This window comes from Misgurnus anguillicaudatus, chromosome 1 (genome assembly GCF_027580225.2).
Source record: "Misgurnus anguillicaudatus chromosome 1, ASM2758022v2, whole genome shotgun sequence".
NCBI lineage: Eukaryota > Metazoa > Chordata > Actinopteri > Cypriniformes > Cobitidae > Misgurnus > Misgurnus anguillicaudatus.
Window position 1 is genome coordinate 13,152,869 of NC_073337.2, and position 7,305 is coordinate 13,160,173.

Consider the following 7,305-nt stretch of genomic DNA (forward strand, 5'->3'; position numbering starts at 1 on the left):
GGGCTCATCCCTTTTGACCCAACACTGGATTGAAAATAACCCAGAGTGTAGGCCCGCCCCAAACTGATTTGATTGGTTGAACCAATGTCATTTTGTTGGTCTTCTCACAAACGTTTTAATTTAATTCTCAACTCAGAATCTCTCATCCGTGTTATTTTCAGGCTCACTCAATTAACAGATATTTTTCCGTGATGTCCTTAGGGTCTGTTACTGACTGTAACAGCACATTGGGGTGGGTTTACCTTGCGAGACCAATTAGAGAGCATCTCTCAAAGAGACGAAAGCATTGTCCGTTTCTGCTAAGCAAATTACATTGTACATGGTTCTTATGAGGGTAAAACACCAAGCCCCCGGGCCAACACTTTGACACTGTTGTGTTATTCTGATGGGTTAGAATTCAGGGATGAGATATTTAGTTCATTAAACTGAAGTGACTCCAATCTATAATTAAACGCTGTGTTCACTGTATGCATATCAAAAACAACACCAGACCTAACAGTAAAATATATAATGTTACAAATGCACAGTGTCCCAAAAGATATTCAGACTAAATTATTCTTTAAGTTAGTTTATTTTCTTTCCATTTTATCATCATCCATGTGGACCGTAATAAAATGTATTTCGCCAACACTATCTCTTGAGAGCAAAATTTATTTAAATAAAATTTAATTTGGGATTCTTATACTCCCTCAACCCATTACTGGCATCATTTTAAATGCTTAAAAATGGCCATCTGTAGCACATTTTAAGGTGGTCACCAACCATTTTACATAAATCCCAGATCTTTATTGCTGCCCTTTGTCTAGCACAAATGTACTCCTTTAATCCTGACGTTTTCATTCCTTGAAATTCGAAAATGTTCCTTCAGAACTTATTTAAATGAGAGAATGCAACTACATAAAATGCACTGATCTCCCTAGAACACAGTAATCTGTACACCTAATGCAATTTTTATGACCTACACGGTAACCGTGAAGCGAAGAGGGATTCGTTTCATTTAATCATACACTTGGGGGTACAATGCTCTTTCCACAGCTGGGCAATTTTCTACAAGATACTTTATCTGAAAATATGGCTAGAGAAATTGAAATTCTACTCAATGGGTCTCTTGGGAGAGACGGTTTGCTGAAGATGCAAAAATGCTGCTGTGACTATGAGAAATCACATCAGAATGTCATTTTACCATCTCTAATACGGTACCTTCCTTCTTGTCTCTCACATACAGTTGTAATAGACTCATCATTTTTTCTCTGAAAGTACTGTTTTGTAGATTTATGTTCTTGTTGTGTCATTTATCGATTCATTTTCTTAAGTATAGCCTCTATTCCAATCAATCGGTCACAGGTACCAATACACCTCAATAGGCTGTAATTACAACACATGCACAACACAAAGCTGTGCAGAACCTAAATAAATTAGCTTGTTGTTGATAATTGGCTTAGATGTTCGTAAGGATATACATTCATGAACTTGAAAATGGAAATATGTTCAGCTCCCTAGCTTGCAAGCTTTTAAAACAAACAACCATTTCGGATTATATTACAAATATACACTCACCTAAAGGATTATTAGGAACACCTGTTCAATTTCTCAATAATGCAATTATGTAATCAAGTCAACCAAACACATGGCAGTTGCTTCAATGCATTTAGGGGTGTGGTCCTGGTCAAGACAATCTCCTGAACTCCAAAACTGAATGTCAGAATGGGAAAGAAAGGTGATTTAAGCAATTCTGAGTGTGGCATGGTTGTTGGTGCCAGACGGGCCGGTCTGAGTATTTCACAATCTGCTCAGTTACTGGGATTTTTCACGCACAACCATTTCTAGGGTGTACAACGAATTGTGTGAAAAGGAAAAAACATCTAGTATGTGGCAGTCCTGTGGGCGAAAATGCCTTGTTGATGCTAGAGGTCAGAGGAGAATGTGCCGACTGATTCAAGCTGATAGAAGAGCAACTTTGACTGAAATAACAACCGAGGTATGCAGCAAAGCATTTGTGAAGCCACAACACGCACAACCCTGAGACGATTGGGCTACAACAGCAGAAGACCCCACCGGGTACCACTCATCTCCACTACAAATAGGAAAAGAGGCTACAAAATTGGTCAGTTGGAGACTGGAAAAATGTTGCCTTTTGTTGAGTCTCGATTTCTGTTGAGACATTCAGATGGTAGAGTCAGAATTTGGCGTAAACAGAATGAGAACAAGGATCCATCATGCCTTGTTATCACTGTGCAGGCTGCTGGTGGTGGTGTAATGGTGTGTGGGGGATGTTTTCTTGGCACACTTTAGGCCCCTTAGTGCCAATTGGGCATCATTTAAATGCCACGGCCTACCTGAGCATTGTTTCTGACCATGTCTATCTCTTTATGACCACCATCTACTTTTAATTGTACACAGACATGTTCCTATGGTAACTTCCAAAAGTTATCATAGGCATCAGCAGGTATAATACATTTCATCATAATTTCTAAATGCATTTGGTTATGCAACATTTGCTTATTTAACACTAAATGGAAAAATTGCTTACTTTAATGTGTAGTAAAAATGATTGACTATATCACTATTAAAGAAAATAAAGATAAACACAAATTTTCAAATAATAGTTTATGTGTCACAAAAAAGCATTTTAACAGTCAGTGTGGCATGTAGGGTAGTGCTAACAAACTTTTCTAATATGTAAAGCATGTGTTAACTTTCCAATCTCTTTGTATCGTCACCATGGGTCGCACAGGCTCATTGTGAAAGTGTAATTAGCCTCTATTGATTCGAGGGCAGCATACAACAAGTGATGAAAACCAATTCTGACAACTCCAATTCTGTTCCTGTCACTTAACGATTACAGGCAATGACAAACCTAATATAAATAACCTCTGCTTTTCTGGCATTGTACACTCTTAAAAATAAAGGTTCCTAACTGGCTTTTTGTTGAGCTTTATAATTCTAAAAAACATTTAGACAGTAGGTACCGAATTAGATGAAGTCATCGACCGTTAAAACAGTACGTTCTATATAGTATGAATATGTATAGTATGAATGAATTCAGAACAACAAGTTAGTCGTTAACTGGAATAAAATATTTAAGGGACAGCTGTTTAATATTTGCATTTGAATAGAGTTGCGTTACTGCTTTTGGGCATTTTTTAATAAAACTCTCCTCACTGGGACTCACGGGGAGCAAAGTGTCCATCGAATGAACACTTCGGGATCTTCCCGGAAGTAGTAGGTCATCCAGGTACTTTTTGCCTGCTGCTTTTGGAATACAATGAATTTGGACATACTTCTCGCCTCCCCTACTGCTTTTCGCCTACTATATAGTATGGAAGTAGGCGGTTTCGGACGCAGCTCATGTGCTTTGTAGTGATGGGTTACAACACATTCTCACGAAATGCGTATAAATAGCATGCAGTGTGAAAAGTTGTGCAATACATGCGCCAAATTTCAATTATACATGCATATGATACTCCAGTCCTTCCTGTTTACTTATACGGTGCATATTTTTGTGTATTTTTGTGTCAATTTGTCGCTTGGGTTTTTTGTTACATAAAATGACATTCTAACCCCAACTCCAAGCGACCGTGGTTAAAAAATGTACAAAACAGGAAAACCTAGATATTAAATGACATTCTACAGCAAATCTCAAATCTAACCCCAAACTCAAGCGACAATAGTTTAAAAAACAGAAAAAAGAGAAACCAATTTATAAAACGTCATGAAAAGATGCGGCATATTAGTGAACGGGAAAGATTCCAAAACTGGAATTTGGCATTGGTATTGCGCACACACTGTAAAAAAAGATGGACGACGCCTGTTCGCTGTCTTCCATTGTTGAAAAGTGAAGCCTTCAGTGTCCCGATATGGCGCTGACATCTTGGGTCTTGAGTCTGCGCAGTAGCGATTTCGGGACCAGTCATGCGCAGTAGTGAGCAGGAAGTGAAGCCGCGAAATCAAAACCCCGCCCTTGCTCTCGTAGAATGCGCATATCACACGATATCACAGCTGTCAATCATGACGTGACACCACTGTTTTTATATCATTCAATAACTAACTAAACACAAACCTATTTTAAAAACAAATATTTGAATGTACATCAGCGTGATAAAAACTACAGTGAATGACGAAGTGTAATTAATCATCAAGTCCCATTGAATAACATGCGGAGGCGGGGTTTATGACCTATACTGGGACCAGTCACTGGGGTGCGATCGAGACGTTTTGGCTTCACTTTTCAGGGCTTGTGCGGCACGCTTGGTATTGCACAACTTTTTATACGCATTTCATGAGAATGGGTTAATATAAAAATAATCAAGTAGTGATTCTGTCAGGAAAGTTTTACTGAAAGGTTCTTTGGGGAACCAAATATTCCTCTATTCTATTCTATTGTGTTCTATAAGAGTGTTTTAAAATACAATTTTGATAGTCTCTGAAGACGAATTAAACTACTTTCATTATGCCCAGTTCTGTGAGTGATGACCCTTAAAATAAATTAGCTTTGGCTATTCATGATAAATGAATGAAACAAAAAATGTATGTGAAATCTCACTTGTACATCAGAGTCCACCTAATTCCAGTCAGAAGTAGCTTTTAATGTAAGCGATAACACAGCCTAATTTTTATTTGCAGTCATCATTATAACTTCTGGGAGAAACAGACATTTCAATTATAGAATGAATGCTTTAACAGACCCAATTAAACTGTAATGATCGTCTTGTCGTTACACGTCTTTTGGTGGATGTGTTAAAATTATTTTGTTGTGTCCCTGTCTTTAACTTACAATCTCACTTGCCCCATTAATGCCCATAAAGAAATGAATAAAAGATAATATTTTACCAATACTTTAATGAGCCTGTCATTTACTCTAAACTCTCTACACCAGGATGTTTTATCAAATGCAGCTCTCTTAGTTATTAAGGATGTTTTACTACATATTTTGTTTGTTAATCTAAAGAAAAGTATAATTTAACCCATTGACTCAAAGCTTTTAACAAGTTACTGTTTGGGCCCCAGATGGCACATATCTGTGTGTCATGATCCAAACCCATATGCCCAAAGCCTAGTAGTGAGTGATTGGTGAAAACAAGTTCTTGGTTGGTATCCAAATTATTACTCATAGCAGAGGTGTTCCTGTGAAGTTATTGACTGCTATTATGAGAGCTGTCCAGTTCTCTCAACAGGACACATTGCATTTTAAGATTTTTTGGGAACGTTTGTGACATACTGGGAGACATTGTTAATGGGATTGCAGGGATAAAGATAAAAGCAAAAATATCTCTTTGACTGATTTATTCTAAACGTGTGATGATCTATTAGATACAAATCAGTTTACAAGCTATTACACAGTACATTAAAATGTTTGAATGATCAAATTTTCTAAATAGCATCTTCTGTGCTTCGATGGCAAAATCATGCGAGATGTATGTTGTTACTAAAAATTCCCGCAATGCAAGCATTGCTGCTGCCTATGTTCTCTTTCCCGTAATCACATGGCCTTTTCTAAAGCTCTCCAACCAAAATCGCAGTGTTAGACAGATGGAAAACAAAATCTAGTAAACACTTCAGTTTAATAGTAAGCTAAACTGTTGCACGCCCTACCCCAATAGAATCTGGACCTTCTTTTGATAGACCCGCCCCACACATACGCAACCCAGGCAACAATGTCGGTTAGTAGACACGCCCTTACTGCTGATTGGCTACAAGTGTGTTTTGGTACTTGGCCCGACTCCCTTTTCCAAAGTGTTTTTTTTTTTAAATCTTGCACCCCGCCTTTAATAATAATCAAAGTAATGATCTTTAACCAGTTTAAAAACAGAGAGATAAAGATCAGTGGTGACGTATTACAACCTCTTGAAATAGTCACATCACCAGAAAATAAGTCAACAATGTAGGAACGGTCCTCTTTCAAGACGCTTGTAAACACTGGGGCGGAGTTTCGCATTCGTCCTCTGTGACCTCTTGACGTCATCACGTTTTGCGTGGGGTCAGCTGGCGCATCACGACCGGATCTACATGACGAGAAGTTGTGCTTTAAAAGTGTATATTTGTTATTTTTCTTGTCAAAAATGACAATCGTTTTGCTAGATAAGACCCTTATGCCTCGTTTGAGATCGTTTATAGTCCTTTGAAACTCCGTTGAAAAAAACTGTTAAAGGATTAGTCCATTTTCTTAAAAGAAAAATCCAGATAATTTACTCACCACCATGTCATCCAAAATGTTGATGTCTTTCTTTGTTTAGTCCAGAAGAAATTATGTTTTTTGAAGAAAACATTGCAGAATTTTTCTAATTTTAATGGACTTTAATAGAACCCAACATTTAATACTTAACTCAAGACGTAACAGTTTTTTTCAACGGAGTTTCAAAGGACTATAAACAATCCCAAACGAGGCATAAGGGTCTTATCTAGCGAAACGATTGTCATTTTTGACAAGAAAAATAAAAAATATATACTTTTAAACCACAACTTTTCGTCAAGGTCCGGTCCAGCGGTATCTAACGTAAATGCGTAGTGACGTAGGGAGGTCACGTGTTACATATATAAAACGCACATTTGCTGACCATTTTAAACAATAAACTGCCATAAAGACATTAATTAGTATCAGTTGACATACAACAACGTAGGAACGGTCCTCTTTCTCAACACATGTAAACACTGGGGCGGAGTTTCGCGTTCGTCCTCTGTGACCTCTTCACGTGATGACGTATTGCGGTGACGTAGTGGGGTCAGCTGGCGCATCACGACCGGATCTACACGACGAGAAGTTGTGCTTTAAAAGTGTATATTTGTTATTTTTATTGTCAAAAATGACAAGCGTTTCGCTAGATAAGACCCTTATGCCTCGTTTGGGATTGTTTATAGTCCTTTGAAACTCCGTTGAAAAAAACTGTTAAGTGTTGAATTAAGTATTAAATGTTGGGTTCTATTAAAGTCCATTAAAATTAGAAAAATGTTGCTATGTTTTCTTCAAAAAACATAATTTCTTGTCGACTAAACAAAGAAAGACATCAACATTTTGGATGACATGGTGGTGAGTAAATTATCTGGATTTTTCTTTTAAGAAAATGGACTAATCCTTTAAGTGTTGAGTTAAGTATTAAATGTTGGGCTCTATTAAAGTCCATTCAAATGAGAAAAATCCTGTAATGTTTTCCTCAAAAAACATAATTTTGTCTTGACTGAACAAAGAAAGATATCAACATTTTGGATGACATGGTGGTGAATAAATTAACTGGATTTTTCTTTTAAGAAAATGGACTAATCCTTTAACTTATGCTGGGTTGTTTCAATCCAAAATGCTGGGTGGTTTTA